Source organism: Macaca mulatta, chromosome 4 (genome assembly GCF_049350105.2).
Source record: "Macaca mulatta isolate MMU2019108-1 chromosome 4, T2T-MMU8v2.0, whole genome shotgun sequence".
NCBI lineage: Eukaryota > Metazoa > Chordata > Mammalia > Primates > Cercopithecidae > Macaca > Macaca mulatta.
The window spans coordinates 11,156,449-11,183,997 of NC_133409.1; positions in this window are offsets into that span (position 1 = coordinate 11,156,449).

The window sequence follows — 27,549 nt, forward strand, 5'->3', positions numbered from 1 at the left end:
GCCCTTATGGAATTTCTTAACTTTGAAATGAGTTTAAAAAGCTAAGGTTCTACTGAAGACCTAGTCTAGGTTGAGCTACATAACATTCTGAATATTGCTTTCAAGCCCAATTTTGACATACACAAAGCCAGTTACATATTCATATGCATGTTCTTTCTGCTTTGCCAAAAAAATTCAAAAACCTTGCTACCACTATTATGAAGTCTCAAACTTCATCTCTATATAGTGTATATATATATATATATAAATGTCAAAGGGCATAATTGTAACACCTTAGCATATTTCAAGGCTAGTATATTAATCAATTTTATGAATTTTGCTACAAGATTATTAAAAAAAAATTTTTTTGGAGATGGAGTCTTGCTCTGTTACCCAGGCTGGAATGCAGTGGCATGATCTCGGTTGACTGCAACCTCTGTCTCCCAAGTTCAAGAGAGTCTCCTGCCTCAGCCTCCTGAGTAGCTGAGATTACAGGCACGTACCACCACGCCTGGCTAATTTTTCGTATTTTTTAGTAGAGACAGGGTTTCACTGTGTTAGCCAGGATGGTCTCAATAAAACAAGCGATGTGATAAATAGGGTTATGTCTGCTATTAAAAAGAAAAACCTCTAAGGCTATAGTTTTTAAAATTATTATTAGCATGGTGCTGCATTTTACTTAAAATAAGTTGTTCGCTTCCCTGTGGTATTCCTGAGGGAGCACACCCCTTCATTTCCTTCTGGAAGTGCAGGCAGTTAAAACCAGGAGAGCCCACATTTCTTCATTCCTGCTCTGGTTTCTCAATTCCCCCTGACCAGATTCCTGTGTGAACATTCAGACAAAGACTTCAGCAGTTCTGGCCCTCTGCTCTTCGGTGGCTCCTCTACAGCTCCGCCCAGCTCTGTAGAGGCAGAAAGACAGACAGTGCAAACATGCAATCGGCTCATGACTAGAGGGGCTGATTAATTTTCACTCCAGCACACGCAGAGAAAGGCAGACTCAGTAAAAGAGAGCAATGCAAACCTTATGTCCAGTGGAGAGGACCTAAACTAAGCATGACACACACTGATTTTTTGTTTCATAATGATACAGTGGCATCTATTTCTATCTACTGGTAAAACACCAAAGAAATACTGGATATGTACAAAAGATAGTAAACTTTTTAAAAATTTACTTTTAAGATTAGGTGTACATCTGCAGGTTTGTTATATAAGTAAACTTGTGTCACGGGGGTTTGTTGTGCAGATTATTTCAACACCAAGGTATTAAGCCAGTACCCATTAGCTACTTTTCCTGATCCTCTCCCTCCCCCCACCCTCCACCCTCCAATAGGGCCAGTGTGTGTTGTTCCCCTCAATGTATCCATGTGTTCTCATCATTTTGCTCCCACTTATACATGAGAACATGGATGTTTGATTTTCTGTTCCTGCATTAGTTTGCTAAGGATAATGGTCTCCAGCTCCGTCCATGTCGCTGCAAAGGACATGATCTTGTTCTTTTATGCCTGCATAGTATTCCACAGTGTATATGTCCCTCATTTTCCTTATCCAGTCTACCACTGATGGACATTTAGGTTGATTCCATGTCTTCGCTATTGTGAATAGTAGTTACACACTTTTTAAATAGTCCTTACAACCTTAAATCTCATCCTTGGCTGAGTAGTAGGAAGTTGGAGAAAACCTCCACTGTTTATTTTCTGAGAGGTGATTTGCCTGTTTTTGTTATTTCTCCACCATGACATAAATCACCCTTTATTGCAGACATTCTCCTCTGTATGAAGAATCTAAAATGAACCCCCAGGGCTCCAAATCATTAGACAAAGAATTAAAGACTGCATGCTTTCAAAAAATAATTAGAATAGTGCAATTACCCAAATGATTGAAACAAATAAAGGGAAAGGACGTGACCTCCAACATATAAAATATGAGCATGTGCTAACCCACAGGGAGGAGCACCCACTTCATTTCCTTTGGGACACGCAGGCAGCTAAAACCAGGAGAGCCCACATTTCTTCATTCCTGCTCTGACTTCTTAATACCTGTCTCCAGGATCTTGCTAACATGAGGAACAGATAGCTTAAAAAATGGAAATTCCTGAGGGAGCTCACTCTTCTTGTGAGCCAAGATTTCAGTGATTTCCCACCAAAACATCTAGAGACCATGCCTGATTCTCATCCTTTCATTTCTCCTTCAGATGTTCATGTGCAAGGCCTAGAGAACCAGAAACAGCAAGCTGCAGTTCTTGTATTATTTTCAGATCCCTTAAAATCACCAAGTGCATGTGCATGACATGGAACCAGGCAAGGAGAACTGAGATGACATCACATCAAGGAGCTCCCATGCCCTCTGCCAGAGGCCTCTGCCCTTCACTTCCACATGGCAAAGTCACTTCTCCTTTCAATGTTGTTCGTGTGTCTCCCACACCACTCTTGGAAGACTTCCCTGTGCTCCACCACTAGCCTGCTTTAACCTGCTGGCTAGGTGCTCCTCTTCAATGTTCCCATAGCACTTCTGGCAAACCATTATTTTAGCCCTATATCACCTATCTGCATCTGTATACTTGATTGATTACATGTGTATTTCTTCCTTGTGATCTTCTCAAGAGCAGGCAATATTTCTTGCTTATCACTGTATCTTCAGCAGCTAGAATAACACCCTGTAGGCAGTACCCATTCAGTGAAACGTCTATTAATAAATGAATGCTGTGTGCAGTGGCTCACACCAGTAAATAATCCTAGCACTCTGGGAGGCCAAGGTGGGAGGACTGCTTGAGCTCAGGAGTTCAACACCAGTCCAGGCAATATGACAAAACCCTGTGTCTACAAAAAGTACAAAAATTAGCTGGGCATGGTGGCACGCTCCCACCAGCTATTCAGGAAGCTGAGATGGGAGGATCACTGGAGCCTGGGAAGTCAAGGCTGCAGTGACCTGTGATCACATCACCACACTCCAGCCTGGGCAACAGCCTGGGTACATTAATGGGGAAATAAACCCCAGATATAAATTACTGTAGTACGAGTAGACTATAAGAAATGTCATAAACAAGTTTTTTTTTTTTTTTTTAAGTGCAATAGACATTCACAAGAATTGGAGACAGCCAAGGTGGACACAAGTAAGGAGAAAAACCTACATTTAAAAAATAGACATTCAGTATAAGGAGGTAAAAGCAATGTTAACTCCACAATACATGAAACCCTTTGTCACAAACATACTATGAAGAATAGAAATAACCTAGATTTTTATACTGACAGTAAAGAATCCTTCTAGTTCTACTGGCTGCTTGTGTAGATACACTTACTAACAAACAAAAGGCTTCTAACATTCTGACTGAAGTAAGGAAAAAGTAATAATGAATAAATATGGAAATGGACTTTTAAATACTGATTTTTTATTGAGATATGGCTCTGATGCACATCAGAAATATTTTGAGCCAACCAAGGGCCAGAAATAAGTTCCACAAAGTCAAGAACTCATCATTCTGAATTTTACATTTTCAGAGTAGTTTACCACATCATTAAGTCCTTGAGTTGGAAACATGCTGAAAGGCATCAATTTACCCTTATTCTGAGAACAAGACCTTCCATCAATCACGAAAGTGTCCAAAGGTCGAATTTCTCAATTCTATAAGGAAGTCTGTTCCATATTTTGAGAAATCTTATTCATAGGATATATTAATGCTTGTAACAATCCCAAATCTATCTCCCTATTATGTCTAGCCAGTGGTCTATCTGGGACTATATAAAATAAATCTACTTGACATTTGAGAACAATTATTTCATGGTTCTCCCCTAAAATGACAACACGAAAATCTTTTTTTTTTCCAGATTAATCACTCCCTTCCCCAACTCCTTTCAGACTTGGAGAGTACTGGCTGGCTGGAGATAATTCTATTAGAAGGTTTTGCTTATAATAATTTACTTGACAATTCAGACTTGACTAAAGTTATTTTGCTTAAACTAAGAGAATTTGAAATCTTAACTTCAGAATGTTTTTACCTCAAATTCATTTCAAAATATAATTGAAGGACTATACATACTTGAAGGACAGTTGAGAAAAGACTGTCTAGTGGTTAATTTTCAATTTAAACTAAGGGCATTATGTGTTTCCAACAACCAGGATCATTCACCAGTATAAAAGGAAGGTGTATTAGTACATTCCTGCATTGCTATAAAGAACTACCTGAGACTGGGTAATTTGTAAAGAAAAGAGGTTTAATTGTCTTAGAGATCTGCAGGCTGAACAGGAAACATGGCTGAGGAGGCCTCGGGAAACTTACAATCACAGTGGAAGGTGAAGGGGAAGCAAACACATCTTACATGTCCAGAGAAAAAGGAAGAGAGAGTGAAGGGGAGGTGCTACACACTTTTTTTTTTTTTTTTTTTTTTTTGAGATGGAGTCTTGCTCTGTCACCCAGGCTGGAGTGCAGTGACATGATCTCAGCTCACTGCAAGCTCTACCTTCCAGGTTCACGCCATTCTCCTGCCTCAGTCTCCCGAGTAGCTGGGACTACAGGCGCCCACCACCAAGTCCAGCTACTTTTTTTGTATTTTTAGTAGACACAGGGTTTCACTGTGTTAGCCAGGATGGTCTCGATCTCCTGACCTCGTGATCCACCCGCCTTGGCCTCTCAAAGTGCTAGGATTACAGGCGTGAGCCACTGCACACGGCCATGCTACACACTTTTAAAAAACCAGATCTTGTGAGAACAACAAGGGGGACGTCCACCCCCATGATCCAATCACCCCTCCTACTAGGCCCCTCCTTCAACATTGGAGATTATAATTTAACATGAGATTTGGGTGGGTACACAAATCCAACCCGTATCATTCCACCCCGACTCCTCCCAAATCTCATGTCCTTGTCACATTGCAAAATACAATTATCCCTTCTCAGCAGTTCCCCAAGTCTTAACTCATTTCAGCATTAACTCAAAAGTCCACAGTCCAAGTCTCATTTAAGACAAAGCAAGTCACTCCTGCCTATGAGTGTATAACATAAAAAACAAGTTAGTTACTTCCAAGATACAAGGGGGTACAGGCATCAATCAGGTAAATACACCTGATCCAAAACGGAGAAATCAGCCCAAACAAAGGGACTATAGGTCCCATGCAAGTCTGAAACCCAACAGGTCAGTCATTAAATCGTAAAGCTCCAAAATAATATCTTTTGACTCCATGTCTCACATCCATGACACACTGATGCAAGAGGTGGGCTCCAAAGGCCTTGGGCATCTGCATCCCTGTGGCTCTGCAGGGCTCAGCTACCATAGCTATTCTCAAGGGTCGGTGTTGAGTGCCTGAGGCTTTTCCAGACACATGGTATAAGCTGCCAGTGGATCTACCATTCTGGGGCCTGGAGGACAGTGGCCTTCTTTTCACAGCTCCACTAGGTAGTGCCCCAGAGGTGACTCTGTGTGAGGGCTCCAACCCCACATTTCCCCTCCACACTGCCCTTAGCAGAGGTTCTCTGTGAGGGCTCCACCCCTGCAGCAGACTTCTGCCTGGACATCCAGGCATTTCCATACATCTGCTGAAATCCAAGCAGAGGATCCCAAGCCTCACCTCTTGCCCTCTGTGCACTCACAGGCTTAACACCACATAGAAGTCACCAAGGCTTATAGCTGGCATCTTCAGGAGTGGTGGCCTCAGATGTATCTGGGGACCTTTTAGCCATGGCTGGAGCTGGAATGACTGGGACACAGGGAGCAGTGTCCCAAGGCTGCCCCAGCAGGGCCTTTGGCCTGGCCCATGAAACCATTCTTCCCTTCTAGGCCTTCAGGCCTGTAATGGGAAGGGCTGCCACAAAGGTCTCTGAAATTCCTTTGAGGCATTTTCCCCATTGTTCTGGCTATTAACATTTGGCTCCTCTTTATTTATGCAAATTTATGCAGGCAGCTTGAATTCCTCCCCAGAAAAATGGGTTTTTCTTTTCTACCACATTGTCAGGCTGCACATTTTCTAAACTTTCATGCTCTCCTTCCCTTTAAAATGTAAGTTCCAGTTTCAGATAATCTCTTTGCTCACGCGTAAGATTATGCTGTTAGAAGCAGCTGGGTCACATCTTTCATGCTTTGCTGCTTAGAAATTTCTTCTGCCAAATACTTGTTGATGAAAAGAGTCCAACTCTGTAAAATAGTTAAAGAGATTTATTCTGAGCCAAATATGAGTGACCATGGCCTGTGACACAGACCTCAGGGGATCCTGAGAACATGTGTCCAAGATGGTTGGGGCGCAGCTTGGTTTTATACGTTTTAGGGAGACGTGAGACTTCAATTGAATACACTTAAGAAATACATTGGTTCAGTCTGGAAATGTGGGACAACTTGAAGCAGGGGCTTCCAGGTTATAGGTAGATTGAACATTTTTCTAACTGGGAATTTGTTGAAAGATTTATCAATAGAAAGGAATGTCTGTGTTGGGATAAGAGGTGTGAAGACCAAAGTTTTATCATGTAGGTGAAACCTCCAGGTGGCAGGCTTCAGAGGGATTATGTTGTAAATATGTCTTATCAGACTTAAGGTGTGTGTTGATGTTAATGCTGAATAGGCATAATGAGGCATGTCTGACCCCTACTTCCTATCATGGTCTGAATCAGTCTTTCAGGTTAAATTTTAAAGTGCCATGGCCTAGGAGGAAGTCCATTCAGACAGTTGGGGGGGCCTTAAATTTTATTTTTGGTTTACATCCCCTAAATCATCTCTCTCAAGTTCAAAGTTCCACAGATCCCTAGAGGAGAGGCACAATGCCACCTGTCTCTTTGCTAAAGCATACTAAGAGTGACCTTTACTCTAGTTCCCAATAAGTTTTTCATTTGCATCTGAGACCACCTCAGTCTGAACTTCCTTCGTTGTCCATATCACTATCAGCATTTTGGTCACAACCATTCAACAAGTCTCTAAAAAGTTTCAAACTTTCTCACATCTTCCTGTCTTCTGAGATCTCCAAACTGTTCCAAACTCTGTCCATTACCCAGTTCCAAAGTCATTGCCAAATTTTCAGGTATCTTTATAGCAATGCCCCACTCCTAGGTACCAATTTTCTATATTAGTTCATGTTTGCATTGATATAAAGAAGCACCTAAGACTGGGTAATGTATAAAGAAAACAGATTTAACTGACTCACAATTCTGAAGGCTGTACAGGAAGCATGGCTGGAGATTCCTCAGGAAACTTAGAATTATGGTGGAAGATGAAGGGGAAGCAGGTACATCTTACATTGCTGGAGAAGGTGGAAGAGAGAGTGAAGGGGGAGGTGCTTTTAAACTTTAAAAAAAGAACAGATCTCATGAGAACTCACTCACTATCATGATAGTTATCACTATCATGATAACAGCAAGGTGGAAGTTTGCCCCCACGATCCAATCACCTTTCATGAGGCCCCTCCTCCAACATTGGGAATTACAATTTGACATGAGATTTGGGCACGGACACAAATCCAAACCATATCAGAAGCTGAATCGTTTTTGTTACGCAAACCACTGCTTTTCAAAATTTGAAGTGTACATGGATCACCTGGACATCTTGGTAAGCTGCAGATTCCCAAGTCAGTAGGTTTGAGGTGAGACCAGAGAGTCTGCATCTCTGTCAAGCATCACAGGTGATGTAGCAGCTGCGGGAGGCTGGGCTGCACTTTGAATAGCAAGAACACAGAATTCTGCTTGGGTAGATAAAAGTCCTCTGCTTAAAGATGATGACCAAGAGAAAATATGGAGGTATTACATTCAAGCCAAGATAGCTAAATCCCCCTACCAGGTGAAATCAGCAAGCATGTGGCAGTCCTGGTGGTGGTACGGGTTGCATTGCATCTGTCAAAAAGATATGTTTATGTCTGTCTTCATCTGTTCAAACTGCTATAACAAAATGCATGAGACTGGATAGTTTATAAGCAGCACACATTTATTGTTCACAGTTACAGAAGCTGGGAAGTCTAAGATCAAGGCACTGGCAGATTCCCTGTCTGGTGACTTTGAATGGTAAGGTCAAGATGGTTCCAAGGTGAACGCTGCTTCTTCCAGAGGGAAAAAGTGCTGCATCCTCACATGGCAGGAGAGGTGACAGAAGGGCAAAAAAAGAAAAAAAAAGAAAAAAAAAAGCCAAGCTGCCCTTTTATAAGGTCACTAATCCCACTCATAAGGGTTTTGCCCTCATGACTTAATCACCTCCCAAAGGCACCACCTCTTAATACTATCATGTTGGGGTTTAAGTTCCAGCATGAATTTTGGAGGACACATAAACATTCAAGCCATAGCAAAGTCCTAACCCCTGGTACCAGTGAATGTGACCTCATTTGGAAAGACAGCCTTTACAGACATAATCAAGTTAACATGAGTAAGATACTGGAGTAGGTTGAGTCCTTCAGTCAGTGTAAGTGGTGTCCTTACAAGAAGGGAAGAATAGACCGAGACAGACCACCAGATGCTAGAAAGAGACTAGGAAGGATCCTCATCTACAGCCTTCAAAGAGAACATGGCCTGCTGCCATCGTGATTTGGGACTTCTGACCTGCAGAACTGTGAAAGCCCAAATTTCTGCTGTTTGTTTGTTTGTTTGTTTTTTGTTTGTTTTTGAGACGGAGTCTAGCTATGTCGCCCAGGTTGGAGTGCAGTGGTGCGATCTCGGCTCACTGCAACCTCCGCCTCCCGGGCTCCAGTGATTCTCCTGTCTCAGCCTCCTGAGTAGCTGGGATTACAGGCACGTGCCACCACGCCTGGCTAATTTTTGTATTTTTAGTAGAGATGGAGTTTCACGGTGTTAGCCAGGATGGTCTCAACCTCCTGACCTTGTGATCTGCCCGCCTCGGCCTCCCAAAGTGCTGGGATTACAGGCATGAGCCAGGAATCCCCTCGTGGGCACCAAGAAGCTTTGCTGTGGCTCTCAGAGGAAAAGTGCCTAGAGTGGGGTGGGAAGACACTAACATGACAATAACCTGTGACACAAAGGGTCTACCTATTCGGAAGAATATGTAAGAATGCACTTACATAATATTAGATGGTAACTTATAGGACACCCACAAGAAAAAAATCTGTATACATTAGATTTTAGCAGGATTATTAAAAGAGACTTAGTGACTGGTTGGAAAGTAGGATAAAGATCGATGAGTGTCTTCTTTGGCTGCACGATACAGTCATCTGAGGAGGTTGTAAAAAACAGTAATGCTTGGATCCCATCTCTCTAACAGATCTACATTTAATTCATCTGAGATGGGGCCCCAGCACCGACAGGTTGAAAACATTCTTCAGGTACTTTTAATGTCCAACCAGGGCTGAGAATCACTGTTATAGGTCCAAACCTTCAAAGACAGTCAGCTTAGGAAATGTGGTCCAAGAATATTCCTCAAGTATTTTACTTAGTGCCCAATCTAAACAGCACTGTGCAGGCTACAGTTGGGAATGCAGCAGTTTAGATAACCAGCTGCTGACTGTTGTGAAAAGTTCCTTCCAGTAGGGACCCAGTACTACAAATGGAGAACTTGCCACACTTAGCCCTGATTGCGATGCTTGTTCACATGGATGCTGCCCCACCCCATTGGTTTGCCTTCTCTCAAGGATCACAGACCTGCACTACCAGTTGTTCAATGTCTGAAAATAGTTGTTTTATGTATTTTGTCCCATTTTCCAGTTGCTTACAGCGGGTGGGCATATTAGTTTTCTAGGGCTGCTGTAATAAAGTACCACAAACTGGTTGGCAACAGAAATTTATTCTCTCCCAGTTCTAAAAGCTTGACGTGCAAACTCCAGGTGTGAGAAATGTTGGTTCCTTCTGGGGGACGCTGAAGCAGAGAATCTGTTCCAACCCTCTCTCCTGGGTTTCGGTGGTTGCCAGAGGTCCTCGACATCCCCTGGTTTGCAACTGTATAACTCCAATCTCTGTGCCAGTCATCACGTGGCCATCTTCTCTCTGTGTCTGTCTCTGTGTCTCTTTTCCTCTTCTTATAAGGACACTAGTCATGCTGAATTAATGACCCACCCTCTTCCAGCATGACCTCATCTTAACCTGACTAATTACCTCTGCAACAACCCTATTTCCAAATATAATCACATTCTGAGATTCCGGGAAAGACGTGTATTTTAGGGTGATGCTATTCAACTAAGCACAATGGGTCAGTGTGGTTCTGTTACTCAAAAAATACTGCAAAACAGAATTTCTCGCTTGATTTCTGAAATCCCCAGAAGGATTGGTTTTTATTGATGTTTGTGCTTTTCACAGTGCTCTACACTAGAGGAACTCACATTTTGAAATGACTTAGAGTAACATACTAAAAAATATAGCCAACTACTCTGTAATTGCATATTTCAGAGCCAACCCAAGCCCCTCTTGAGTCACAGCCTCTGAGGAGGCAGACCAGGAACCTGTACTTTCCATGGGCTCCCTATATGGTTCTGATGGAGTTGAGCCTCTTGCTACATGTGCCAGGAGGCACAGGCATGGGGTTTGACTGCACGTGCTCCACAGTAAGGAGCTGAGTTCAAATTATCATGGGCATATTAGTCAGGGTTCTCAAGAGAAACAGAACCAAGAGCATTGTGAAAGGAAAAAAAAAATCTTGGGACCCCCAAACTCATGATGCCAAAGGGAAAAGTTAAAGAACTGAGTCACACACGAAAACAGCCTTCCAGGCTGGGTGGAGTGGCTTATGCCTGTAATCCCAGCACTTTGGGAGGCCAAAGCAGGCAGATCACGAGGTCAGGAGTTTGAGACCAGCCTGGCCAAGAGACCAGCCTGGCCAATATGGTGAAACCCCATCTCTACTAAAAATACAAAACTTAGCCAGGCATGGTGGCAGGTACCTATAATCCCAGCTACTTGGGAGGCTGAGGCAGGAGGATTGCTTGAATCTGGGAGGCGGAGGTTGCAGTGAGCTGAAGATTATGCCATTGCACTCCAGCCTGGGTGACAGAGTGAGACTTCGACTCAAAAAAACCAAAAAAAACAAAACAACAAAACAACAAAAATGCCTTTGTTTTGTTCCTAAACAGATAGCTGCAAGACAGAAGGCCACATATATCCCCAGGTGGCCTCCCTCATCCTGACAATGTAAATTAACAGCACATCTTCACAGGTAGGGGACAAAGACAAGACTAGAAATCGTCTCCCCACCTTTTTCTACTCTATTTATCTTATGTAAAATGCAGATTTACAGAGTGCAAGACAAATGTGTAATTGACTGTTCCTCTTCCTCCTCCTGCTCATTTTTTCCCCTTTAAATACTGAGGTCCTCAAAACCCTCTTTGGAAAAAGCACAGGCCACAGACCTGTCTGCAGCTGTGTCTCTTCTTCCCAGGCACATTCTCAACCTTAGCAAAATAAACCTCTAAATTAATTGAGACCTGTTTCAGACACTTTTTGGTTTACAGCATGTATAGAAAGAAATTTATTTTAAAGAATTGGTGCACATGATTATGGAGGCTGGCAAGTCCAAAATCAGTTGGGTGGACCAGCAGGCTGGAGACTAAAGGAAGAGCTGACATTGCAGTTCAGGTCCAAAGGCTGTCTGCGGATACAATTCCCTCTTGTTCAGGGGAGGTCAGGCTTTTGTTCTATGTAGGCCTTCAACTGACTGGATAAGGCCTGCCCACATTATGCAGGGCAAACTGCTTTTGAAATCCACGAATTTTTTTTTTTTTTTTTTTTGAGGCAGGCTCTTACTCTATCCCCCAGGCTGGAGTTCACTGGTGTGATCTTGGCTCTCTGCAACCTCTGCCTCCTGGGTTCAAGAGATTCTCCCACCTCAACCTCCTGAGTAGCTGGGACTTCAGGCCGTCTACTAATTTTTGTATTTTTGGTAGAGACAGGGTTTCACCATGTTGACCAGGCTGGTCTTGAACTCCTGACTTCAAGTGATCTGCCCACCTTGGCCTCCTAAAGTGCTGGGATTACAGGTGTGAGCCGCCACACCTGGCCCAAAGTCTACTGATTTCAATGTCAATATCATCCAAAAGCACCCTCACAGAAACACCCAGAATAATACTTGACCATGTATCTGGGCATCATAACCCAGCCAAGATGACACATAAAATTAGCCAGCACACAGGGTTCTCACTGGGTCCAAGACTGGAGAGGACCGTGAGAACTAAGCTCTGATTTTTTTTTTTCCTCTTGCCCAAATTCCTGTCTAAGGGATCTGGAGAGTCATGTACTACAAACCATCAATTCTCATGAGATGGGTTTAACCGTATATATTGTGACTTACTTTCCAATCTGACTCTGGCATAACATTATGCGACAAGGAAGAAAGTCCAAATATTTTACCCCAAAACATGTTTCTTTGCCCTGTTTTGAAATAGCCCTGCAAAGCTGTCCTATGTGGGGGAAAATTTGCGTCTGTAAAGAATCTCTATTAACGTAGCTAGATCTTTTTCTTCCAGGGCCTCCCAATCCTCAAGAGATTAACTAAGAGTCTAGCACCTTTTAAAGGTCTTAATAGGAAACATTTGTCATCTATTGCCTCTAAGGGCAGCCTCTATAAGACTTCAGAAGAACATTGGTCTCCACAATCTTTTATCTTAACCTGAACATTTCCTTTCTATTGATCCCAGGTCTTTAGACAAACTAAATCAATTGTCAATCAGAAAATGTTTAAATTCACCTACAGCCTGGAGGCCCCTGCTTGAGTTGTCCCACCTTTCTGGACCAAACCAATGTATTTCTTAAATGATTTGATTGATGTCTCATGCCTCCCTAAAACATCCAAAACCAAGCTGCACCCCAACCACCTTGGACACATGTTCTCAGGACCTCCTAAGGGCTGTGTCATGGGCCATGGTCACTCATATTTGGCTGTGAATAAATCTCTTCCAATATTTTACAGAGTTTGACTCTTTTTTTCGATAACCAAATCTGAGGAAAGGAGGAAGGAGGAGAGGTCCGAGCAGTGCCAGGGCATCCCAGGCTCATGTCTCTCCCAGCAGGTCCTTGGACCACTAGCCTAGGAATCTCTACATGAAAACACAGATCATTTGGCCTCATCCAGGAATAAGTGAATCAGAACGCTGGGGCAGGAACCAGGCATCTATATTTTAAACAAATTCTTCAGTTCACATTTAGAAATAAGTATAAATCATAGATTTATAAGTATGTAATAAATATAAAATATACAGTATGTTTAAATATTTATTATACATATAATACTATACTTCTATATTAAAGAGAATGATTATCTGTTGATATGAAATTTAAACCTTTGTATAAATGTTGCATAACAATATGTTTATGGGTACATTAGAAATACTGCACATCAGTGTGCAAACTAGAGTCTGGTGTTCTGTTAGCTCTTTGGCTTTCTTTGCATCTCTGCTCTCCCCAGTGTCTAATTCTGTACCTGATGTGGCAAAGTAAGCTTAATAAATTATATTGAGCAATGGGTCATCAAGCTAAAATTGGTAGATTATTCATTTACCAAACATGATTGTTCTAAAGCAATATATGTGGGCCTTTCTTAGAGGAGAGCGAAGGATCACTCTAAGGGAGGCTGATTAAACAGATAGCTTCAAGTACAACGTGGCATTTGAGCAGGGCCTTGAGAGACAAATGGGATGTCACTAGACAGAAAGGGTGGTGTCTTAATCTGTTTTATGTTGCCATAACAGAATACCATAGACTGGGTAATTTATAATGAGTAGCAATTTATTGGCTGACAGTTCTGGAAGCTGGGAAGCCCAAGATCAAAGTGCTAGCATCTGGCAAGGGCCTTCTTGCTGCATCATAACACGACAGAAGGCATCACATAGAGGAAGGGCAGAAAGGGGGAGAGGGAGAGGCAGCAAGAGGGTTGAACCCTCCTCCCAGGATAACAAACCCATTCCCACAGTAAGAAAAATAAAGCCTTCATGACCCAAACACCTCTGAAAGGTCCCACCTTCCAGTACCATTGCAATGGCAATTACATTGCTTGAAGGGGCAAGCATTCAAATCACGGCGGGTGAGAGAGAACTGAGGGAGAGGGAAGGACAGAAAGCAAAGGTGAATGCAGGGATTGCAGGATGGAGACCACTCAGATAATCTGGGTGACAAGGTTGGAAAGATGAGTGGGGTTAAAAAGTGAAGAGTTTCAAATGTCAATCTGCACTTTGCATGCAAATCCACAGTGGCTACTGGACAGCCTGTTACTTTTCTCAGTTTAGAGTCTAAGGTTCTAAGTACAATACAAACTGTCACAATAAGACGGCGGATTAGAATGCATTTCGAAGCTGCTGCGGTTCCCTAGTAGCAGCACAGAGCAGGAGTCTGCCTCGGCATAGGACCCATGCCATGTCACGTGAGAGTCTCAGCCCTGTCCACATCTGAAAACACTCAGAACTCAAGGTTGGAGACTGTAAATCTCTCACTTAGCTGGCAGTCTTTGGTGTGATTCATTCATGCCAGATTCTCAATAGGAGTATTCCCAGGCCCCATTTTTCTGGGTGCCCAGGAACTATGTGAGTGTGAGGCTGGGACACGTCAGAATATGTCAGGCCAAGCTTCTTCATGTCCCCTGCGGTCTGCCAGGTCGGGACGCGTCTGTTGTAGGTCATCACCATGGCTTGTTTATGAACTGGCCAAGTGCCTCAGCCACATGAGGGCAGGTGTGTGGGAGGGTGTTCTGATTCTTTTATCTGGGTACCGGGTTTGCTCCCATTTCTTCTTTGGAAGACAAGAAACTAAGGTGCTTTGTATCAATACAAAGTAAGAGTTGTTGGTTAATGTCCAAAAAAAAAAAAAAAATAGGAAAAACGCATTTGTGTGAAGATTACTCCTTGCCTTCCACATGCAGTCTTTCTCTTTGCTTAGTTTCACCTCTAGTTCCTGGGTCCAATGGAGCAGGTGGCGACAGGGAGTCCCGTCACTACCCACACTGCAGCCTCACTGCGCACTATGCACATGGACAAATCCCACCCAGGGGACCTTCTACATCTGCAGTCCAGAATCAGCTTCCCATTGCTATCAGGCGTCCAAGTTCAATGATCTCATCTCCTAATTATTAAACAGAACAAAACAAAATGCCAGTTCCTCTAGGCCATGTTTTGCAAATCACCCTCCCTGCTTTGCAGAAGTGGCTCTGATGCACTTTAGGTTGGGATAAAAAAGTTTGTTTTTAAAAAAATCCTCATGTTGAGTTTAAGAAAAAAACCTTGTCAACATCACAGCATGAAACAATCAACAATTTAAGATAACCAGTCAAGTTTTGTCATGAACATATGTGTTGAGATCTTCAGAAGAGAATAACAATCATTTTCAAAAGATGTCTCATTACCAATATTAAGTTTCAATAATTGCAAATTAACTTCCTGACTTTATTTCTGAACACTTTCAGAATGACCTCATTTCGCAGAGGTGTATTATTCTCCTACTGTATGCATGGCTCTGTGTGGGTTACTGAGGGAAAGGTCACTACACTACCCCAGGGAGTGTGCAATCCAGCTGGGAGATAAGACAAGCACGCATGACATTTCAGTAACAGCTTCAAACAGTAAGTGTCCGCTCTGCTCTCTGCCCAGCCACACCCCCGCTCCCATCCTTCTGGATCCAGCTGCTACCCCACCTCCTTCGTGATGAGGTCCTCAGCCTCCCTGGCGGCCCCTTTCATCCCCCGCCCTGACTTTCCTGGCCCACATGGCCACTTCCTCCCACACAGCCTTGGCCTGAGACTTGATTGTCTTGTGTGTGCTACATTTGTTCCCTGGCTGGACTGCATTCTCTGGGAGAGCAGAGGTTTCCCATTTCCTTTACATTCTCCTCAACAACTAGCACCTGGAAAAGGCTCACTAGGTCAAACAATAAAGCCCAGGGCTCAGCCCACAAGATTTGTGAGCAACTATTTACACCCATGGCAGCCTGGAGAGGAGTAGGGGCAACCGGGAGAGCAGAAGGAACTTGAAGAAGTCAACGGCAATGGCTGTGGCCTTGAGAAGCAGGAGGCTCCGAATGTAATGGTTAGTGGGTTAACCATCATCACACTGAGGCCATTCCTAACCAGCCCAGCGCGAGTTCTGAGCTAATTTCTGAACACACAAATAAGCAAAAAGCACCTCAATGACAATCCCAGGTGCCCCTAGATTGTCCAGTGGTGCGATGCTGGAAGAGACACAGGGATCTTTTTGAAATCTTTGTTATTCTCCTTGGAACCTTTCAATAAAGATAATTAAAGATAATTATGATGAAGCCAGAGATCCCTCATGCTTATCTTTGTGTGTGTGTGTGTGTATGTGTGTGTGTGTGTGTGAGTCGGAGTCTCACTCTGTCGCCCAGGCTGGAGTGCAATGGTGCAATCTCGGCTCACTGCAACCTCCGCCTCTCAGGTTCAAGCGATTCTCCTGCCTCAGCCTCCTGAGTAGCTGGGATTGCAGGTGCGCGCCACCATGCCTGGCTAATGTTTGTATTTGTAGTAGAGATGGGGTTTCACCATGTTGGTCAGGCTGGTCTCGAAGTCCCGACATTGTGATCTGCCCACCCCGGCCTCCCAAAGTGCTGGGATTACAGGCATGAGCCACCGCGCCCGGCCTCTCATGCTTATCTTAAATTGTTATTAGTTGTATGTTCTGATGCTAACAATGTTTTTACGACATAAATATTTTTTAAAAATCAACTTGTATCTCAATCTAACGTGCCTAAGAGCCACGTCTACATTTATGAATCGAGATGAGTCATGGCCATGGCAGTAGCAGCCCTTTGTGTCTGCTGGAAACGGGTTTCTACTTGCTACCCAGCTTCCACATAAGTAGCTGTTAAAAACCACTAACATTGGAGTTGGGTTTCAGTTAGCTGTAGTTTTAGGTTCTGATCATCAATGGCCTTACTGAGATGTTTATATTGGAACAAAAATTGTAGTTCATTGAAATGAATAAACCATGGCAACTTTTAAGCTGCAGAATCTTGCCAATGTGATCAGAAGAATTTTTTTGTTGTTTTTTGAGACAGGGTCTTGTTCTGCTGCCTAGGCTGGAGTGTAGTGGTGTGATCATGGCTCGCGGCAGCCTCGATCTCCCATGCTTAAGAGATCCTCTCACCTCAGCCTCCCGAGTATCTGGGACTATAGGCACACACCACCATTCCTGGCTAATGTTTATTTTTCGTAGAGAGGAGGTACCACTAAGTTGCCCAGGCTGGTCTTGAACCCCTGGACTCAAGCAATCCTCCTGCCTCAGCCTCCCAAAGTGCTGGGATTCCAGGCATGAGCCAGGCCCAGCTGATCAGACAAATTTGTATTCTGATTTGTGACAAGGTGTGGAGGGCTCTGTGGGCTCCACAGATCTAATGACCCAACATAGAGAATTTTTGTGCCTTCATCAACTACTGAAGAATGACCTTGTGGAAATGTGAAACATGGCCTCAGTCATGGGTATTTTATACTGGTCGAGTGCAAGGAGTTTTGAATTAAAATGTATTCGCTGCAATTCAGAAAGCATAACATGCAAACGTTTTTCCTGCAAATTGTCTCACAGACTTAAGGAAAAGCTTTATATTTTATGGAAAGCGTTTTCTTTGTGATCCTGGATCCACTTATGCAAATAAGGGCCAGTTCCTGAAGCTCTACATTTCATTTTCTCAAACTCAGTCCTATAAAAGAATGAGTAACTGTATCCCTCCTACCTCACTGTGTGTTTTGAGAACTAGTAAGACATGGATGAAGCATCCTGAATTTAGAAAAGCTGTTGTCAAAATGCCTTGTGCAGGTCAAGGTCACTGTTTTTAGGGAGGACAGCTATGTGTAATATGCTACTTTCCAGTTAGCATGGCCAAGGACTCAGTTTCATCTAATGGAAAACCTTCAAACCGTCACAGGTAGCTGAGAGCTTAGTAGATGGAATGGCTTCCAGGATGAAAGATATTCACCTTCCACTGCTCTCCCAGACCAACGATTTACAATTCAGACTCGAAATTCTTTTAGCTTTAAACCTAAATCCACATTTAAGATCAATTAAGACCATTCGTTCTGTCCAGCATTAGTACAGATGGAATCCTGCTGTACACCAGTATAATAATGTCCATGTATTTTAAATCACTATTAACTTCCTCGCTTTTCCTCAGAAAAATAACATAACCTACCACATTCTTTGCTCATTAGACCTATTTTCCAAAGCTACACCCACCGCTGCAACTCTCTTTTGAATGATGATGAGGTTTGGCTGTGTCCCCACCCAAATCTCACCTTGAATTGTAATAATCCCCATGTGTCAAGGGCGGAGCCAGGTGGAGACAATTGAATCATGTGGGCAGTTTCCCCCATGTTGTTCTTGTGGTAATGAATAAGTCTCACGAGATGGGGTGGTTTTATAAATGAGAGTTCCCCTGCATAAGCTCTCTTGCCTGCTGCCATTTAAGACGTGCCTTTGCTTCTCCTTTGCCTTCTGCCATGATTGTGAAGCTTCCCCAGTCATATGGAACTGTGAGTCTATTAAACCTCTTTCCTTTATAAATTACCCGGTCTTGGGTATGTCTTTACTAGCAGCGTGAGAACAGGCTAACACAAGTGACTTCTAAGCTTTCTCCATCTTCAGAAGTCTTGACTCCTAAACTAGAGACAGGTTTTTTTTTGGCTCTTCTTGCAATTCACACTTAGAGCAGGACTCATCTTTATATTTGTGGCATACAGTTAAACTTTAAAACGTGTCTTCCTAAATTGCATGGTTTCCTTCTGCTGGTTCCAGGTGAGTGTATCTGGCTGAGGACAAGCAGACCAGATTCATTTGCTCTCTTTTACACTTTTACCTCTTAGGAAAACTATTCTTTGAGACTTTTTATGAACTCCTTCAAAACAAGCTGTCACATATTTCTTCACAGTACTTCAACTTAAAAAAAAAATTGGAGATGCTTTTTGCCGACATGGTTTTCTGACTCAGTTTACCTTGACACAGTGAGGCTCAAGCAAAAGCACAGGTGAGCCCCACGGAGGCCCTCCGCAGACTCTTCCACTCTCACTTGATATTTCTCACACAATGTTCTTCTCACAGACTGCAAATCACAACAAAATTCCAGGTGACAATGTATTCCCTAATTTCACAGGCCTTTACATATCTTGCTATTACTGAGCTGAGGGACATAGGGAAAGACGAGGTATTCTACTGGTCAACACCCACTTATTGAGCAATAGATGCAACACCCACTTATTGCATCTTGGTCAATGCTGTGAATGATACCAAAGAGGTAGAATAAGATATTTTTATATCTTATGGCAGTTATGAAGGGTTTTGGTTTAATGTAAGAATAATCATACCACTTGTCTTAGTCTGTTCAGGCTGCTGTCATAAAATACCATAAATTGGTGGCTTATAAACAACAGAAATGTCATTCTCACAGTTCTGGAGGCTGGGAAGTTCAAGACCAAGACACTGGCATATTTGGTTTCTGGTGTGGGCTGCTTCCCAGTTCATAACCAGTGCCTTCTTGCTGTGTCCTCACCTGGTAGAAGGGGTGAGGCAACTCCCTGAACCTCTTTTTTTTTTTTTGAGACGGAGTCTTGCTCTGTCGCCTAGGCAGAAGTGCAGTGGTATGATCTCAGCTCACTGCAACCTCCGCTTCCTGGGTTCAAGTGATTCTCCTGCTTCAGCCTCCCAAGTAGCTAGGACTACAGGCTTGTGCCACCATGCCCAGCTAATTTTTTTGTATTTTTAGGAGAGACGGGGTGTCATCATTTTGGCCAGGCTGGTCTCGAACTCCTCACCTCAGGTGATCTGCCCGCCTCAGCCTCCCAAAGTTCTGGGATTACAGGTGTGAGCCACCAAGCCCAGTCTAGGCCCCTATTATAAGGGCACCAATCCCATTCATCCAACCACCTTCTGAAAGTTCTACCTTCTCATACCATCACCTAGTGATAAGGTTTTAGCATATGAATTTGGAGGAAAACATAAACATTCAGTTCACTGTACCACTTATGAGTTTTTAAATGATTGGTATATGTAGAGAAACTAGGACTGTGTCTGGCACATATGGAAGCATTCAATAAATGGTAGCTATTATGATTATTAGTATTAATATTTCTCTCCTGGCCAAGATAGTTATCAAATTTTCTTTAATATTGTAGGTGAAGCTATTACCCATTTGAACATCCAAAGCCTCTTTTATAAACAATAGAAAGTATATACTAATAAATGAATATGTAACATTCTATTTTATATTTATATTTTATTAATCATTATATTATAGATAGTTGTTATATATTAATAGATTTCTACCATGCATTATATATTTTATTATATATTTATAATGTTTATAATATATAATTATATAATTTTATAATTATATTTTATATTAATATAAATAATATAAATTCTACTTACAATACTGAGAGTAAAAAAAAGTTTAATGTTGACTAATTGAGGTATAATGTGAGCCACAAATGTAAGCCACATATGAAATTTTTGATTTTCTATAGCCATACTAAAAGTCAGAAGAAATAAGTGAAAGAAATTTTAATAACATATTTTATTTAATCCAAATAACCAAAATACTATAATTTCCATGTGCAACCAATATAGAAGTTTATTAACAAAGTATTTCATTTTTTCATAGTAGGTCTTCAAGATTCAGGGTATTTTTTTTAAAATTAATTTATTATTATTATACTTTAAGTTGTAGGGTACATGTGCATAACGTGCAGGTTTGTTACATATGTATACTTGTGCCATGTTGGTGTGCTGCACCCATCAACTCGTCATTTACATCAGGTATAACTCCCAATGCAATCCCTCCCCCCTCCCCCCTCCCCACGATAGGCCCCGGTGTGTGATGTTCCCCTTCCTGAGTCCAAGTGATCTCATTGTTCAGTTCCCACCTATGAGTGAGAACATGCGGTGTTTGGTTTTCTGTTCTTGTGATAGTTTGCTAAGAATGATGGTTTCCAGCTGCAGCCATGTCCCTACAAAGGACGCAAACTCATCCTTTTTGATGGCTGCATAGTATTCCATGGTGTATATGTGCCACATTTTCTTAATCCAATCTGTCACTGATGGACATTTGGGTTGATTCCAAGTCTTTGCTATTGTGAATAGTGCTGCAATAAACATACGTGTGCATGTGTCTTTATAGCAGCATAATTTATAATCCTTTGGGTATATACCCAGTAATGGGATGGCTGGGTCATATGGTACATCTAGTTCTAGATCCTTGAGGAATCGCCATACTGTTTTCCATAATGGTTGAACTAGTTTACAATCCCACCAACAGTGTAAAAGTGTTCCTATTTCTCCACATCCTCTCCAGCACCTGTTGTTTCCTGACTTTTTAATGATCGCCATTCTAACTGGTGTGAGATGGTATCTCATTGTGGTTTTGATTTGCATTTCTCTGATGGCCAGTGATGATGAGCATTTTTTCATGTGTCTGTTGGCTGTATGAATGTCTTCTTTTGAGAAATGTCTGTTCATATCCTTTGCCCACTTTTTGATGGGGTTGTTTGTTTTTTTCTTGTAAATTTGTTTGAGTTCTTTGTAGGTTCTGGATATTAGCCCTTTGTCAGATGAGTAGATTGCAAAAATTTTCTCCCATTCTGTAGGTTGCCTGTTCACTCTGATGGTAGTTTCTTTTGCTGTGCAGAAGCTCTTTAGTTTAATGAGATCCCATTTGTCAATTTTGGCTTTTGCTGCAGTTGCTTTTGGTGTTTTAGACATGAAGTCTTTGCCCATGCCTATGTCCTGAATGGTACTACCTAGGTTTTCCTCTAGGATTTTTATGGTATTGGGCCTAACATTTAAGTCTCTAATCCATCTTGAATTAATTTTCGTATAAGGAGTAAGGAAAGGATCCAGTTTCAGCTTTCTACTTATGGCTAGCCAATTTTCCCAGCACCATTTATTAAATAGGGAATCCTTTCCCCATTTCTTGTTTCTCTCAGGTTTGTCAAAGATCAGATGGCTGTAGATGTGTGGTATTATTGCTGAGGACTCTGTTCTGTTCCATTGGTCTATATCTCTGTTTTGGTACCAGTACCATGCTGTTTTGGTTACTGTAGCCTTGTAGTATAGTTTGAAGTCAGGTAGCGTGATGCCTCCAGCTTTGTTCTTTTGACTTAGGATTGTCTTGGAGATGCGGACTCTTTTTCGGTTCCATATGAACTTTAAAGCAGTTTTTTCCAATTCTGTGAAGAAACTCATTGGTAGCTTGATGGGGATGGCATTGAATCTATAAATTACCTTGGGCAGTATGGCCATTTTCACAATATTGATTCTTCCTATCCATGAGCATGGTATGTTCTTCCATTTGTTTGTGTCCTCTTTTATTTCACTGAGCAGTGGTTTGTAGTTCTCCTTGAAGAGGTCCTTTACATCCCTTGTAAGTTGGATTCCTAGGTATTTTATTCTCTTTGAAGCAATTGTGAATGGAAGTTCATTCCTGATTTGGCTCTCTGTTTGTCTGTTACTGGTGTATAAGAATGCTTGTGATTTTTGCACATTAATTTTGTATCCTGAGACTTTGCTGAAGTTGCTTATCAGCTTAAGGAGATTTTGGGCTGAGACAATGGGGTTTTCTAAATATACAATCATGTCATCTGCAAACAGGGACAATTTGACTTCTTCTTTTCCTAACTGAATACCCTTGATTTCTTTCTCTTGCCTAATTGCCCTAGCCAGAACTTCCAACACTATGTTGAATAGGAGTGGTGAGAGAGGGCATCCCTGTCTTGTGCCAGTTTTCAAAGGGAATTTTTCCAGTTTTTGCCCATTCAGTATGATATTGGCTGTGGGTTTGTCATAAATAGCTCTTATTATTTTGAGGTACGTTCCATCAATACCGAATTTATTGAGCGTTTTTAGCATGAAGGGCTGTTGAATTTTGTCAAAAGCCTTTTCTGCATCTATTGAGATAATCATGTGGTTCTTGTCTTTGGTTCTGTTTATATGCTGGATTATGTTTATTGATTTGCGAATGTTGAACCAGCCTTGCATCCCAGGGATGAAGCCCACTTGATCATGGTGGATAAGCTTTTTGATGTGTTGCTGAATCCAGTTTGCCAGTATTTTATTGAGGATTTTTGCATCGATGTTCATCAGGGATATTGGTCTAAAATTATCTTTTTTTGTTGTGTCTCTGCCAGGCTTTGGTATCAGGATGATGTTGGCCTCATAAAATGAGTTAGGGAGGATTCCCTCTTTTTCTAGTGATTGGAATAGTTTCAGAAGGAATGGTACCAGCTCCTCCTTGTACCTCTGGTAGAATTCAGCTGTGAATCCATCTGGTCCTGGACTTTTTTTGGTTGGTAGGCTATTAATTATTGCCTCAATTTCAGAGCCTGCTATTGGTCTATTCAGGGATTCAATTTCTTCCTGGTTTAGTCTTGGAAGAGTGTAAGTGTCCAGGAAATTATCCATTTCTTCTGGATTTTCCAGTTTATTTGCGTAGAGGTGTTTATAGTATTCTCTGATGGTAGTTTGTATTTCTGTGGGGTCGGTGGTGATATCCCCTTTATCATTTTTAATTGCGTCGATTTGATTCTTCTCTCTTTTCTTCTTTATTAGTCTGGCTAGTGGTCTGTCAATTTTGTTGATCTTTTCAAAAAACCAACTCCTGGATTCATTGATTTTTTGGAGGGTTTTTTGTGTCTCTATCTCCTTCAGTTCTGCTCTGATCTTAGTTATTTCTTGCCTTCTGCTAGCTTTCGAACGTGTTTGCTCTTGCTTCTCTAGTTCTTTTAATTGCAATGTTAGAGTGTCAATTTTAGATCTTTCCTGCTTTCTCTTGTGGGCGTTTAGTGCTATAAATTTCCCTCTACACACTGCTTTAAATGTGTCCCAGAGATTCTGGTATGTTGTATCTTTGTTCTCATTGGTTTCAAAGAACATCTTTATTTCTGCCTTCATTTCGTTATGTACCCAGTAGTCATTCAGGAGCAGGTTGTTCAGTTTCCATGTAGTTGAGCGGTTTTGATTGAGTTTCTTAGTCCTGAGTTCTAGTTTGATTGCACTGTGGTCTGAGAGACAGTTTGTTATAATTTCTGTTCTTGTACATTTGCTGAGGAGTGCTTTACTTCCAATTACGTGGTCAATTTTGGAGTAAGTACGATGTGGTGCTGAGAAGAATGTATATTCTGTTGATTTGGGGTGGAGGGTTCTATAGATGTCTATTAGGTCTGCTTGCTGCAGAGATGAGTTCAATTCCTGGATATCCTTGTTAACTTTCTGTCTCGTTGATCTGTCTAATGTTGACAGTGGAGTGTTGAAGTCTCCCATTATTATTGTATGGGAGTCTAAGTCTCTTTGTAAGTCTCTAAGGACTTGCTTTATGAATCTGGGTGCTCCTGTATTGGGTGCATATATATTTAGGATAGTTAGCTCTTCCTGTTGAATTGATCCCTTGACCATTATGTAATGGCCTTCTTTGTCTCTTTTGATCTTTGATGGTTTAAAGTCTGTTTTATCAGAGACTAGTATTGCAACCCCTGCTTTTTTTTGTTCTCCATTTGCTTGGTAAATCTTCCTCCATCCCTTTATTTTAAGCCTATGTATGTCTCTGCGTGTGAGATGGGTCTCCTGAATACAGCAGACTGATGGGTCTTGACTCTTTATCCAGTTTGCCAGTCTGTGTCTTTTAATTGGAGCATTTAGTCCATTTACATTTAAGGTTAATATTGTTATGTGAGAACTTGATCCTGCCATTATGATATTAACTGGTTATTTTGCTCGTTAGTTGATGCAGTTTCTTCCTAGCCTCGATGGTCTTTACATTTTGGCATGTTTTTGCAATGGCTGGTATCAGTTGTTCCTTTCCATGTTTAGTGCTTCCTTCAGGGTCTCTTGTAAGGCAGGCCTAGTGGTGACAAAATCTCTAAGCATTTGCTTATCTGTAAAGGATTTTATTTCTCCTTCACTTATGAAACTTAGTTTGGCTGGATATGAAATTCTGGGTTTAAAATTCTTTTCTTTAAGGATGTTGAATATTGGCCCCCACTCTCTTCTGGCTTGTAGAGTTTCTGCCGAGAGATCTGCTGTTAGTCTGATGGGCTTCCCTTTGTGGGTAACCCGACCTTTCTCTCTGGCTGCCCTTAAGATTTTTTCCTTCATTTCAACTTTGGTGAATCTGGCAATTATGTGTCTTGGAGTTGCTCTTCTCGAGGAGTATCTTTGTGGCATTCTCTGTATTTCCTGGATTTGAATGTTGGCCTGCCCTACTAGGTTGGGGAAGTTCTCCTGGATGATATCCTGAAGGGTGTTTTCCAACTTGGTTCCATTTTCCCCCTCACTTTCAGGCACCCCAATCAGACTTGGTCTTTTTACATAATCCCATACTTCTTGAAGGCTTTGTTCATTTCTTTTTCTTCTTTTTTCTTTTGGTTTCTCTTCTCGCTTCATTTCATTCATTTGATCCTCAATCGCTGATACTCTTTCTTCCAGTTGATCGAGTCGGTTACTGAAGCTTGTGCATTTGTCACGTATTTCTCGTGTCATGGTTTTCATCTCTTTCATTTCGTTTATGACCTTCTCTGCATTAATTACTCTAGCCATCAATTCTTCCACTTTTTTTTCAAGATTTTTAGTTTCTTTGCGCTGGGTACGTAATTCCTCCTTTAGCTCTGAGAAATTTGATGGACTGAAGCCTTCTTCTCTCATCTCGTCAAAGTCATTCTCCGTCCAGCTTTGATCCGTTGCTAGTGATGAGCTGCGCTCCTTTGCCGAGGGAGATGCGCTCTTATTTTTTGAATTTCCAGCTTTTCTGCCCTGCTTTTTCCCCATCTTTGTGGTTTTATCTGCCTCTGGTCTTTGATGATGGTGATGTACTGATGGGGTTTTGGTGTAGGTGTCCTTCCTGTTTGATAGTTTTCCTTCTAACAGTCAGGACCCTCAGCTGTGGGTCTGTTGGAGATTGCTTGAGGTCCACTCCAGACCCTGTTTGCCTGCGTATCAGCAGCAGAGGCTGCAGAAGATAGAATATTTCTGAACAGCGAGTGTACCTGTCTGATTCTTGCTTTGGAAGCTTCCTCTCAGGGGTGTACTCCACCCTGTGAGGTGTGGGGTGTCAGACTTCCCCTAGTGGGGGATGTCTCCCAGTTAGGCTACTCAGGGGTCAGAGACCCACTTGAGCAGGGAGTCTGTCCCTTCTCAGATCTCAACCTCCATGTTAGGAGATCCACTGCTCTCTTCAAAGCTGTCAGACAGAGTCGTTTGCGTCTGCAGAGGTTTCTGCTGCTTTTTTTTTTTTTTTTTGGTTGTTGTTGTTTAGCTGTGCCCTGTCCCCAGAGGTGGAGTCTACAGAGACAGGCAGGTTTCCTTGAGCTGTTGTGAGCTCCACCCAGTTCGAGCTTCCCAGCAGCTTTGTTTACCTACTTAAGCCTCAGCAATGGCGGGCGCCCCTCCCCCAGCCTCGCTGCTGCCTTGCCGGTAGATCACAGACTGCTGTGCTAGCAATGAGGGAGGCTCCGTGGGTGTGGGACCCTCCCGGCCAGGTGTGGGATATGATCTCCTGGTGTGCCTGTTTGCTTAAAGCGCAGTATTGGGGTGGGAGTTACCCGATTTTCCAGGTGTTGTGTGTCTCAGTTCCCCTGGCTAGGAAAAGGGATTCCCTTCCCCCTCGCGCTTCCCAGGTAAGGCAATGCCTCGCCCTGCTTCAGCTCTCGCTGGTCGGGCTGCAGCAGCTGACCAGCACCGATTGTCCGGCACTCCCCAGTGAGATGAACCCAGTACCTCAGTTGAAAATGCAGAAATCACCGGTCTTCTGTGTCGCTCGCGCTGGGAGTTGGAGACTGGAGCTGTTCCTATTTGGCCATCTTGCTCCGCAAGATTCAGGGTATTTTACTATTACAGCACATCATTCCTATGAGCCATGTTTCAAATGCTCAACAGCCAATTGTGGCCACCAGTTCCCGTAATGGGAAGCACAGCTCTAGTGGACTAATTATAACTGATAATCATGATGTAACCTGTTGTGTTTCTTTCTATTGCCATGGTTGCCCAGAAACCAAAAGCTAAATTTGGTGCTGTGTTACAGAATTTTCTCATCTTGAGTTCTTCTAAAATTTTATTTCTCTTCCTTCTAAATGGATTTGAATATTGTTATACGTTGCTTTAGAGAAGTAACTTAATAATATCTGTAATGGTAATTGACTTTTGTTAATAATAATGGTACTGATGTACCCATCATTCACTATGTGCCAGGCTCAGTGCCGTGTGATTTACATGTACCACACAGCAAGACAATGGTAGACTAGGGCCATGGTCTGATTCTAAAGTCCTCATTCTCAACCACTTAACTCTTAGAAGACTTATAGCCATGATCATGAGCACCACTCTGTGCCAGGAGCATCACATACACTCCATCCTTTAGTCCTTGGAGGAAACCTGCAAGGCAGTTAGATATTATCCCCATTTTACAGGATGGGATCGAGGCCAAGAGGTTAGCTTCCTTAGTTAAGATACAGCTAATAAATATCAGAGCCAACACATGAAGTCCAATACCTTCTGTATCCTCTCTGCTTCATTTATGTAAAATCACCCTCAAAGGATTGAGTTCCTTTTGGAGGTCAAAACACTGCAAAGTTATTCATTTAATAAGTACAGATTTTGAGTTCCTCTTAGGAGCCAGCCACTGCCCCCAGTGCTGGGGATACACAGATGGAAAGATGGAAGAAGATTCAGGAGCTCAAATGAAAGTGAAGAAAAAATGCCACAGACA